A 14,447-nucleotide genomic window follows, 5' to 3' on the forward strand; every position below is an offset into this window, starting at 1 on the left:
TCGAAATGTTTAATCAGGTGTCAAAACTCAAAACTACATAACTAATTTTGTTAAAACTGAAGATTATCGTACTTTAATCAAACAATAACTAGGAAATTGTGTGTGTTTGTGTGCGTGTGGGTAGGGATGCAGATGGCTAGCTAGATGGGGTGATAGATAGATAGATAGATAGACAGATAGAGAGAGAGAGAGAGAGAGAGAGAGAGAGAGAGACAAACAGACAGACAAACAGACAGACAGACAGACAGACAGACAGAAGATAGATAGATAGATAGATAGATAGATAGATAGATAGATAGATAGACTGATTGATAGATAGGTAGATAGAGAGACAAAATACCTGTGCTTTATGGATAGGAATGATATCTTGTGCTTTTATGTTTGTTTCAAACCCACCAGCGATAGAAACGCAGACTGGTTCAACTGCACAAATGAAGCAAGCTGCAGTATAATTTTGACGGTTACCTAAATCTTCTTCGAAGAGAACTTCCAACATATATGTCAAATTAATGTGATATTCTCAATGGAAAACTATACAAAGCTATCAGTGTAAAGTTATTAAAATGTCGGAATTAATCGAGATTTTAAAATTTTGTTAACGGGTAGGAAGGATATTGGGTTAGCCATGGAAGCAACACATCTGTTAATTTTGTTTGATATATGCCTCGAAACACATGAAAAAAACGTTAATTCATCACAAACATAGTTAAAAGTTTAATATAGAATTAATTTAATACAGAATTATGGTTAAAGTGAAAATATGTAACGCGAAACTCAGTTGAAATCGTGACTCGTTTATAGTTACCTGTGATTTTGTCATATAAATTCGTTCATTTTCTGTTTTCTTTTTTCTTTCTTTTCTTTGTCCTGTTTCTTACGGACAGGAGGCGCAATGGCCAAGTGGTTAGGGCAGCGGAGTTTCGGTCATAAGATCGCGGTTTCGATTCCCAGACCGGGCGTTGTGAGTGTTTATTGAGCGAAAACACCTAAAGCTCCACGAGGCTCCGGCACGGGATGGTAGCCAACCCTGTTGTACTCTTCCACCACTTTCTCTTACTTCCTGTTTCTGTTGTGCCTGTAATTCAAAGGGTCAGCTTTGTCACACTGTGTCACGCTGAATCTCCCCGAGAACTACGTTAAGGGTACACGTGTCTGTGGAGTGCTCAGCCACTTGCACTTTAATTTCACGAGCAGGTTGTTCCGTTGATCGGATCAACTGGAACCCTCGACATCGTAAGCGACGGAGTGCCAACAGCTTACGGACAAGGTTAACAAATCAGAAAATGATATGTTCTCGTTTATTTTTCACGACTTCTTTCAAATTTTCCATTCGCTTGTAAATGTCTTGATTAAAGAAATAATCGTGTCTTGACGCTAAGAATTCAAGCCATATTTTCAGCTCAGCCTCCTTATTGAACGAAACGACTAATAGATCGCTGGAGAGCGAGAAAAACGAACGTGATAACCTAAATATACTATGTCGGGAAAATACGGTATGTGCGATAGAACAACTTACAAACAGAGCTCGTAATTAACATTTTTGGTCGAATTAGCGACGTGGAGGTGAGCGTTGTTGTACTGAAGAAGATGGCACTCCATTGCTCTGTATCTGTAAAGAGGTAAAATTCATTCAAAGTTGTAAAACGTTAAACAAAATTTATAGAGAAAGATGAAAGTTGAAAGAAACAACCATAAAATCTATGATAAGTGCAGGTGTAGCAGCAGTGTGGTGAGAAGCTTGCTCCGCAACCACATTAATCTCTTGTTCAGAGACCTGCTGAAGGCACGCACTCACACACATATGTATATATATATGTATATATCATGATTGACCGCCAGCTCCAAAAGTTTTTTATTCTCTTTCACTATATTTCCTCATGTTCCTTTCTGTTGAAGAGCATAGACTCGAAACATAAAAGACTTTCTCACTTCCCGAGCGTCAAATTAATACACTTGCTTGTTGTTTTTACATCTGTCTTCGCCTTTTACTTTTGTGTAAATTTCAACTATATATATGTGTATATATATATATATATATATATATATATATATATATATATATATATATATATATATATATATATATATATGTATATATATATATATATATATATATATATATATATATATATATATATATATATATATATATATATATATATATATATATATATATATATATATGTATGTATATATATATATATATATACATTTATATAAAGAGAAATAGATAGATATCGATATAATTTTGGGACTAATGAGTATATGTCAGTTAGTGTGTTGAGTAAAGCACGTTCGTAGTTTGGGCCACCTGGTGTCATCCACTGTTAGAGTATATTTACGCTGGATCTACTTCAGGGATTCCGCAGTGAAGAAAACAGAAGACAGATTTGGTACTAGATTTTATTCCGTATAAAGACTAAGGCCAAATTCATTTTCCGCTTCCTTCTTTCGAAATGTTATCATTATTATTATTATCATTATTATTATTATTATTATTATTATTATTATTATTATTATTATTATTATTAATATTATTATTATTATTGTGTGTGTGTGTATGTGTGTGCGTGCGTGTGTGCGTGCGTGTGTGTGTGTGTGTGTGTGTGTGCATGTTTGTTCCCCACAACCGCTTGACGGCCGGTTATATTTTGTCCACGTCCTCGTAAGTTAACGGTTCGGCAAAAGCGGTTGATAGAATAAGTACCAAGTGGTGCCCTAGTATGGCCGAAGTCTAACGACCGAAACACTGTGAACGATAAGACAGAAATATTTTGCGTATTAATTATAACATTTTGAAAGAAACGAAAGAATTTATCTGACAGCCCAACACATAAAACCTGTCTGAAGATTTCGTACACTCACCGCATTTGCTACATGACACCCATTTAAAAGCGAACGAATATTATTCTTAACGTAGAACTCTACCCAGATTTATCAATAAAACAACATTATCTACAACAAACAGTAAATAAATAACAAGAGATCTCATCTCAGAAACCTGGGTCAATAAAAAAGAAGTATCTTTCTGATTTTATTTCTCAACTCACTTAAGATTCGTTTTTTATTTTTCATTAATATCTTAATAAGTTGAAATTTAATATCTTGTTTATTGCTAGTATGTCTTTCTTTTTTCTGTGCGTATATTTATTTCACACTGTTTTATTTTTATCTTTTTTCTTGTGAAATATATACATATATTTGGTAAGAAGGGAAAATGAAATGAGACCGAGAGATGATATTGCAATGTAAGTCGTAGAATCAGTGAAGCATTGTAGTTTCCGTAGAATGGACAGCTACTGCAGCCAGTCCTAATGGAAAATAATGTTTTCTGAGAAATAAAATAATAGACACATAAGCGCTTATGCACGCACACACACACACACACACACACACACACACACACACACACGCACGCACGCACGCACGCACATGCACATACATACATATAGACACATATGTTTTATATATATATATATATATATATATATATATATATATATATATATATATATATATATATATATATGTACGTGTACATACACATTTACTAAAGGAAGTAACTCACTAGGCGACTGTCTCAGAAATAAATGTGTGACTAATGAGAATCGATCTCCGAGCTGGCAAAAATCAGTACAGCTGCAGGCGTACATCACTTAACGGAACTGAAAACAATTAGCCAACATCTATCTTTTATCAACTTTCTCTCTCCTTTATAAAATCTCGGGCTATTTTTCTTATCTTTAAATCAAGCCCTGATATAATATTATCTTCATGTTTTTGTCTGTCTATTATTTTTACATTTATTTTCATCTTTCCTCTATTGAACTTCTTTTTCTTCGGAATGGTTTTAGTCACTAAATCATGGACTTGATAATGATAATGTCTTTATCAAATTCTTGGAGCTGGATAGTAAAGATCATAGTTCTTCATTTTATGCAAATTAATTCTTTAAGATATTCCAGGACGATTTAATTATTACTCTTACCATTTGTGCTTGTCAATATTTCTCCCCCGTTTGGTTCCATTACGCCTAAAACAGTAATAAAAAAGAAATTGTTGAAAGAAGGACGCAGACTGATAACAAAGCTGACTTATAAATTAAAGTAATGGATTTAGATTAAATGCTGTTGACATTATTTTTTATACATATAAATAATCAAAATAATCCAACTAAATAGACAAATAAACAAACAAATTAATTAAAAAAAGAAATTTGTGCAAAATTTGATACGTTAACAGTAAGTTGAATTACACTTCCACGAAATCTCCCTTGACCGTATAAATATATCTTTAATTATGGTCGTCCTCCACGGTGCTATTACCATCATCACTAATGTCACCCCTATCAACAATATTTCAATTGAATAAACAAATATAAATAAAATTAAGGGAGATAACACAACGATAGCAATTTTAATTTCCTATACATTCTCTGAGAGATAAAGCAGTGAAAACTGTGTGAAATATTCTGACGGTCAAATTATTGCTGTCACAGGTTCAGAAAGCTCAACAATAATAACAATAATAATGATAATGACGATGATGATGAGGATGATATATATATATATATATATATATATATATATATATATATATATATATATATATATATATATATATATATATATAGGGGGAGAATTCACAAAAAAAAAAACAACAAAAGACGAAGACACATGGTGTAGACAACAAAGAGATGTATTAATATAACGCTCGGGAAGTGAAAAGTCTTCAACGTTTCGAGCCTCTGCTCTTGTACAGAAAGAAACAAGGAGAGAAAATAAAGAATGTGTAGTGTCTATCGATCTATCATAGTGGTCACAGGAGGTCACACATCGCATATATATATATATGCGATGGGCTTCTTTTAGTTTCCCGTAAGCCCAGAGCTACAATGGAAGGCGCTTGCCCAGGGTGTCACGTAGCGACAGTCAACTCAGAACTTTTGGGTTTGGAAGCAATCTTCATATCACCAACAAACTATGTTATGCAGTAGAATTTTATACAGGGCCCAAGCAATCACCAGCTAACCAGGTTACACCGAAACCCATATAGGGCAGGGCTCGTAGACAAAAGAAAAAAAAAACCAACATGGCTTTTCACTTTATATATTAGGATATAAACACTTTTATGTTATTCTTACACTGTTTGCTAAATTTCTCTATCTCTTGTTCTTGCTTTCCAGATCTACCAAATACATCTGTTGTATAAAGAAGAAAAATATTTTTGTATGAATAATAAAGATAATAAAAATTGATGTTGATGTTGTTGTTGTTGTTGTTGTTGTTGTTGTTAATAGCAACAACAAAAGCAAAATATAAAAACTGAAGAATAAAATCAAGAAAATTAAAGAAACCATGAATGATAAACGAATGGAATAAAATTACATTTTTAAGTTTGTTATAAGTAAATCTCGAGAGAGTACATCAAATAGCATTTCATAAACGCCATATTTTGCGGCTTGTTTTTTTCCCCCTTGAATATTAAGCACAACGGAAAATGTTCGTTCACCAAAAGAAAAAAAAAATCCTCAACAAAACAATTATTAGTTTTTGATGACTCAAGTGTGTATAGAATATCAATAACAAAGACGCATTCAACGTATGTTAAATTTATCGCTAAACAATTGAGAGAGAAGAGACGGACGGGGAAAATAAGTCAATTCAAAACGCCTGTGTTATATGTTTCCAAATAGCAAAAAAATCTCTTTAAATGCAGCCCTTACTTTGTTAAAAGTAGAGACACAATAGTGTATTACTCGAGTACTTTTTCCAGTCATTTGACTGCGGCCATGCTGGAGCACCACCTATAGTCGAACAAATCAACCCCAGGACTTCGTAAGCCTAGTACTTATACTGTCGTTCTGTTTTACCGAACCGCTATGTCATGAGGACGTATAAACACCAACATTGGTTGTCAGGTGATGGTGGTGGGGGGAACAAGCACAGACACACAAATACACACATGCATACATAAATATATATATACATATATATATATATATATATATATATATATATATACACACACAAAGGGCTTCTTTCAGTTTCTGTCTACCAAATCTACTCACACACCTTTGGTCGGCTGCAGGCTATAGTAGAAGACACTTGCCTTAGGTGCTACGCAGTGGGGCTGAATCCGGAACCATGTGGTTGGGAAGAAAGCTTCTTACTACCCAGCCAATCCTGCGTCTATGTAAGGGATAATGTATTATCTTTTAGCTTTTACTTGTTTTCGTTATTTGACCTTGGCCATGCTGGAGCAAAGTCTTGTAGGGTTTTGGTCGGACAGATCGACTTCAGGATTTACATTTGAACTCTTATTCTAAAATAATATTTACTCTAGCTATTCCACCGAGGATGGCTTTGCCTTTCATCCTTTCGAGATCGATAGAAATAAGAACCAGTTGAACACTGGTGTCGATTATTTACATTATTTACATTTGACGGATATTTGTCCTCATCTTGTTTTAACACAACGTTTCGGCTGATACACCATCCAGCCTTCATCATGTGTCTTGGGGAAATTTCGAACTTCAGTTTTCAATCCTAGGTATTTTTCGATGCTGTTATTATTATTATTATTATTATTATTATTATTATTATTATTATTATTATTATTATTATTATTATTATTATTATTCAGGTCACTGCCTGGAATCACGGGCATATGGCGTAGTGGTTAAGAGCGTGGGCTACTAACCCCAAGATTCCGAGTTCGATTCCAGGCAGTGACCTGAATAATAATAATAACAACAACAACATCGAAAAATACCTTAGGAATGAGAACCCAGGTTCGAAATTTCCCCAAGACACCTAATGAAGGGTGGAGGGCATATCAACCGAAACGTCGTGTTAAAAACAAACAAGATGAGGACAAATATCCATCAATTGTAAATAATGTTAATAATGTAAATATTGTAAATAATTCCTCATCTCTTAAATATAAAGACTGTACTGGTGTTAATGTAAATGACTTATACCCTTCTCCGAAATTGTTAGCCTCGTACCAAAATTTTAAATCAAAATCTTTAGCACGCGGAGCTAAAAGATGTTATTCATACAGTACTCCTGAGTACATTGAAGGAGATGAATATAGATAATTATTTGTAAGATAATTAGTCTGGGAAATGCAATATACTGTCATTCAAGCAGTTATGTCGACGAGGGTTCCATTTTGTTCCGATTAACAGAACAGAATGCTCGGGAAATTAACGTGCAAGTGGCTAAGCACACCATAGACAAGTTTTCAGGGAGATGCAGCGTGACCCAGAATGTGACAAACTGGCCCCTCGAAATACAGGTACTATGCAGTTTTTACCAGCTGGGTGGACTGGAACAACGTGGTGTCAAGTGTCACCAGGAATCGAATTGACGAATTCGTGAGCCGAATTCGCCTTCACTGAAATGCAATATATATATTGTGAAAAGTAAAGGCTCCAAGTATAAGAGCTTAATTTTAAGAAATATTTTGTTTAATTATTTTTGGCACGAGGTCAGCAATTTCCAGAGTAGGTGAAAATGATTATATCAATTCCTCCACCGCCACCACTAATAAAAGGCAAAGTCAATCTCAAAAGTAAAAAGCTGGAGAAAATCCCCTAAGAATAAGTACTAGGCTTCCAAAGTATAAGTCCTCGGGTCGATTTGCTCGACTGATAGGCGGTGCTCCATCATGACCGCAGTCAAATGGCTGAAGCAAGTAAAAGAGATTCTGCGTGCTCGCCGCTGTTATTTAGTTATTTTTATTTTGTTGTTGGCACTCCGTCGCTTACGACGTCGAGGGTTCCAGTTGATCCGTTCAACGGAACAGCCTGCTTGTGAAATTAACGTGCAAGTGGTTGAGCACTCCACAGACACGTGTACCCTTAACGTAGTTCTCAGGGAGATTCAGCGTGGCACAGAGTGTGACAAGACTGACCCTTTGAATTACAGGCACAACAGAAACAGGAGGTAAGAGCGAGAGAAATTTGTGGTGAAAGAGTACAGCAGGGTTCGCCACCATCCCCTGCCGGAGCCTCGTGGAGCTTTAGGTGTTTTCGCTCAATAAATACTCACAACGCCCGGTCTGAGAATCGAAGCCCAGATCCTATGACCACGATTCCGCTGCACTAACCACTGGGCCATTGCGCTTCTACAGTTATAATAATATATGATATTTACTCCACGAGCATTTCAGGAATGGATAAGCTGATGCTATATATCAAAACTGTAGGAAGTTCACATTGTTTCCGAAATGTTTTATTAAACAAAGAGACGGGTGTGTATTTATCTAAGTCTGCTGATTGTCAATTTAATTTGGAAATGCATTCACAAGCATTTTTGTGTCATAATTCTAAAATTCCTGGTAATAGCTCTCAGACAGTCCATGAAAATAATCATTATGTTTTGAAAATATAATTATTATGAAAATAATTTTGTGTGTGCAAACAACATTAAGACAGGAGACAATGGTTGGAATGGGGGCGGGATTGTTTAGGGAAGATATTTGGGCGGTCTAAAATTTGGAGGATTCCGTATTTATATAGGTTAAGCAGTGAAAGACTATATGAATTTGCCAACTTTGAGTGATGATGAGTGGCGTGTCGGGCGCAAAGAAACGGAGGAAGCCTGGAAGTCTTTAACTGTATTGGCGAGACCGAGTGTGTTGATTCTTGACTGGAGGACCTTGTAACAATGCTGAGTAGAAAGAATAGAGAGGAGAAAAATAATTGTCTTAGAGTGTTGGAAATATGTTACTAAAGATATTTCGACTAATGAGTACGACACGAGGGGCTGGCGTGATACTGGTTTGACTCAAGGCAATTGTTTATGAACTCAACCATTAAATTTCAACAAACTCTCATATTTGCCTCTCCCTCACACACACATGCGTATGTATGTATACATACACATGCATATATCTATACATATAAAAGTGTAAGCACACATACGTATATACACACACACACACACACACACACACACACATATATATATATATATATATAATAATCGTGCATATGATTATAACAAAATATGTATCTGTGTGTGTGTGTGTGTGTGTATATATACACATATATACATATACGTATATATGCATATATTTACTATATAATGTATATCTCGCTATGTGTATGTGTGTGGCGGTTTATAATATACAATATATGTGCGTATGTGAGGCGCGAGCTGACAGAATCGTTAGCACGCTAGGTGAAGAGCTTAGCGGTATTACGTTCTGAGTTCAAATTCGGCCGAGATCAAATTTGCCTTTCATCCTTTGGGAGTCGATAAATTAAATACCAGTTGCGTACTGGGGTCGATCGAATCCCCCGAAATTTCCGATGTTGTGCCTAGAGTAGGAAAGAATATATGTGTGTATGTGTGTGTGTATGTGTGTGCGTATACATACGTACATACAGATATACATACATTTATACTTACATGCACATGTATAAATGTGTTTGTGTGTGTGTGTCCAACATTTTATTCCTAGTGTTTTCTATATTTAACGAAATACTCCTTAATAATTCTGTTAGGAATCGATTTTCGCACAAGAATTAAGGTACATGAAGTAGAAGTCCTCGTTATAATCGGGCTCGAATTTTAAATTTTTCCTATCAGACGACATGACTGCTCTATTTATTTTGACCTCTGTTTGACCAATACTTCAAAACTAGATTTTGGGAAACAAAAACTGTGCAGACACTCGTTACATAAAATGCAAGTGCGTGTGTTGACTTCTGTTTTTTTTTTTTTTGTTTAGTTAAACATTTTCAGGTGTAAAACTGGTATAGTGTGAGTTATAATTTTGGATTCGATAAAATATGTATCGATAAGAACCAGACAGAAATAAATAAATAAATGGGGTCGATGTAATCGACTAAAACTCTGTATATCATTAACCCGGCATTAAGATGTGATCGAGGACGGAAGGCGTTCCAGAAGTGGCCATGCTGTCTTTCTCGTTGACATTATGCGTCATTCTCTTTTACATTTTTTTATGACTGCGGCTATGCTACAGCACTGCCTTTGGTCGAACACATCAACCGCAGGACTCATTCTTCGTAAGCCTAGTACTTATTCTATCGGTCTCTTTGGCTGAACCGCTATTTTGCGGGGACGTAAACATACCGACGTCGGTTGTCAAGCGATGGTGGGGGGAAAAACATAGACACATAAACATATACATCTATCTATATATATATATATATATATATATATATATATATATATATATATATATTATATATATATATATATATATATATATATATATATATATATAGAAAGAATCAACAAGGAGAATCTTTTCATAGAGAAATTCCAACCATTTCTTAACACACACCCCTCAGTGACCTTATTTCTCTATGAACAGACACAAACTTCCTGTTTTGAAAAAAAGAGTTCATAACTCTAACTAAAAACACTTGTCTCCCCTTACACACACTTCCTGTTTTGACACCACATTTCCTGCTTAACACAAACTTTTAACCCTTTTTTTAAACCTAACAAAACTCAACTCTCATGCATCCTTATTTTTCCTACCAATTTATACATGAACTACTATTGAACTACAAAAGCTCAAAGACAATATAATGTATGGGTATATTTTTTTTTTTTATATATTATTGTTTTATATATTATTTTCTTCATTTTGTACTTTTTTGTACTTCTTTGTAAAAAAACATTTTCATTCTCCTTCTTGATAATTTGCTTCATCGCAATGAAAACCGGTTAGAAAAAATCTTAATTAAATTATGCTCCCAGTTCAGCATTCTGGCTTTTTTACATTTTCCTGTATATATATATATATATATATATATATATATATATATATATATACACTCACACACGACGGGCTTCTTTCAGTTTCCGTCTACCAAATCCACTCAGAAGGTCTTAGTCAGCCCGAGGCTATAGTAGAAGAAATTTACCCAAGTTATAATGCAGTGGGACTGAAGCCGGAGCCATGTGGTTGGTAAGCAAGCTACTTACTATACAGCCATGCCTGCGCCTATTAGATTAATTAGAAAATCTATTTCGGCACCAGTCATTAGAATGAACTTTCTACCCCACAGAATCAAAGATTATTTGAAAATTTTTTTTGTTTGTGTGTTTTACGAATGAAGTTAACGAATTGACAAGCAGTCTGCGTTTTATCTGCGCATGCGTGTATATCTGCTATGAAAATTCTTTCTAGCTCCATCTCGTTGAAAAGGCAGTGCTTCCCTGCTTCCTCGATATGGTGAATATAGCAGCCGAATTTTGATGAATTTATGTCAGACTATGATAAAACATGCGGAGATAGATTGTGTTATTAAACTTAGACACGTGATGCCAATGAAAGACACAGAATGGTCAGAAAGGGAACGTCTTTCATCATACTTCTCAACAATTGCTGAACCGGATCTTAGCAATAACAACAAATGCTGAAGGATACAAAAAAATTACGTGTTGGAACAATGGTTTGTGTTTGTTTATTTGTTGTTTTTTTTTTTTTTTTTACTTTCATTTCTAAAATACATGAACCAAATGTTTCGCATGTTACGCATGTTCTTACTGTTTGGTTAACTAAACCTGGTAAAATGATTTGCCTTTGTATCGTTACGGACTGTCTTCTACTCTGCCATCGTTCTTTTGTGTGAATCACATACATTTTTAAAATTTATACCAATATACTTAAATTTCAGTGGATCATATCATGTTCCCCAACCACGTAATTCTCGGTTTCTACGGTATAATCTTTTATTCTTGCATTCTGTTGCCTGGCTTTTGTTATTACGTCCATCTGCCAAACCGGTCTTTTGTATTCCTCTTTTCTGTAACCCTAAATTCCGAATAAAACGCCCAAAATGGCTACAGCAAAAGCAGACCCCCCACAAACACACCATAAACAGATACACACAAAAGCATACAAACACACACAGACATACACACACACACACAAACACACACACACACACACACACACACACACAGACGCAACAAAATAATAAAAAAAAAGATGTAAACAATAAGGTGGTTCAACTTTCGATACAGATTTATTTGAAACCCGAACGTTTCGTTGGATTATTGAAAGCAAGACCTTAAGAATAGAATGGGTCGGGACAAACTCCCTGAATAAACTTTGTAGAGGGAAGTAATGCCACGACCAAGCACGTCGATGCAGTCAACCTATTGTCAACTACAAGTAATGCTATCTCTGAATCCACTGCCATCAGTCAACGTCTTTAATCCTGCTTAAACATGCTAGAGTCACGTATCACTCCTGCATCTTACAACAATTCATTAGCCTCGGTATCCTCCCACAGTCAAATATGCGCTTCCTTCTTAAGAACTAATATTTCACTCTAAATTTTCTGCCCCGTAATCTGGCTGCATTCCCAACTAAGTAATTGGTTGTGAACTTAAAGGATTTTTTAAAATAAAATACTTTTTAGTTTTTTTACGCATTTATAATACTCTTTTCTTCTCTAGGCACAAGGCTCAACTGGTACTTAATCTATCGACCCCGAAAGGATAAAAGGCAAAGTCGACCTCGGTAGAATTCGAACTCAGAACATAAAGACAGACGATATACCACCAAGCATTTCTCCCGGCGTGCGAGCATTTGTGCCAGCTCGCCGCCTTGCGCATCTGTAATATTATAATAGAAAATAGCAACTCTTCTTATATTTTTGCTTGTATAGATTTTTATAAACGTTTGCAAGGTGAGGACTGGTATTACTAGTTGAAACAATTTATATTTATTCTGTTAACTCTATTATCATCAGCAATACTACAGTCTATATCTCGGTTTAGTATATTTAAGAGAAGTGGATAATCTATCCGTAAGAGCCTTCAAGTATTAATACCAATAATGTCTTTCAATTTTTATCTGTTTCAGTCATAAGACTATAATCATGCTGGGGAACCGCCTTGAGGAATTTTAGTGAAATGAAACGAGCCTAGTATTTCTTAAAAGCCTGGTGCTTATTCTATCCATCTCTTCCCGAACCACTAAGTTACAGCGACGTAATCACGGCAACACCAGTTGTCAAGCGGTGTTGGAGACAAACGCAGACACAAACGCACACACACATACACATACACACACATACATACATATGCATATATATATATATATATATATATATATATATATATATATATATGCACGAAGGTTTTCTTTCGGTTTCCGTCTAACATATATCCATTCACAAAGCTTTTGGTCAGCCTGAAGCTATTGTAGAAGACACTTGTTTTGGGTGACCCCCACCTTCCAGTAGAACTGAACCGGGAATCACATGGTTGGGATGTAAACGTTTTACCCCCACAGCTAAGCCTTTGTATATATTTGCAGAATTTGAATCCTAAATTATACCAGAGACAAAAAAACGTTGCGTTAAGAATTGATTACAGCCATAAATGCATGTGTACACATAAGTAAATATACGCATATATGCAAGCACACATCTATGCGTTTTGTGTGTGTTTCACTGTGTGTATTAATGTCTCATGATTAAGGTGGCCAGCTGTCAGAATCGTTAGCACGCCGGACGAAATGCTTGGCGGTATTTCTCCCGTCGCTAGGTTTTGAGCTCAAATTCCGCCGAGGTCGACTTTACCTTTCTTCCTTTCGGGGTCGATAAATTAAGTACCAGTTGAGTACTGGGGTCGATGTAATCGACTATCCCCCTCACCCACATCTCAGGCCTTGTGCCTATAATAGAAGGGATTAACGTCTCATAATTCCGTACAACATAAAAGCGCTGCACAAACACGAACGCACATACACACGCATGTATCATCTTATATTCTATGTTTTCTTTTAAAATTCTTTGTCTGGTTTCAGTCAATGGATACGAGACATACTGGACCAGATCACCTTAAATGTATAATAACATACAGGTTTATAAAGACAATCGTGTAATGCTTCCTGGTGATACAGTCAGCGATTAAGGGATTGTCAAAATATCGCTTAGAACGTTATTCATACACACGTGTACGTGTGTGTGTATGTATGTATGCATGCATGCATGTATGTATATATAGATGCACACACACACACATGTATAGACGTGTGTATAGATACAAATATACACCAGCAGCTCTCAACTCAAGTGTCCTTCTGGTGACCCTCAAGCATCATTCTGGTGGCTCGCGAAGTTCTGTCCTCTATAAATATAAATTTTCCTTAATTGACTTGTGTTTTTTTTTTTTTATTTTGTGCGGTCCCCTATAAAACAATCTAGGTGTCGGTGCATTTACGTTCCCGTAACTTAGCGGTTCGGCAAAAGAAACCGATAAATTAAGTACTAGCTTACAAAGAATAAGGCTTGGGGTTGATATGTTCAACTAAAAACCCTTTAAGGCGGTGCCACATCATGGCCCAAGCCAAATGACCTGTGTATATATATTTCATTAAACATTTAATTCGAGACCATAATTTATGGCGCGAAAATTTTGGACAAGTCGCATGTTTAA

This window comes from Octopus bimaculoides, chromosome 7 (assembly GCF_046866305.1).
Source record: "Octopus bimaculoides isolate indiv1 chromosome 7, ASM4686630v1, whole genome shotgun sequence".
Classification (NCBI taxonomy): Eukaryota; Metazoa; Mollusca; class Cephalopoda; order Octopoda; family Octopodidae; genus Octopus; species Octopus bimaculoides.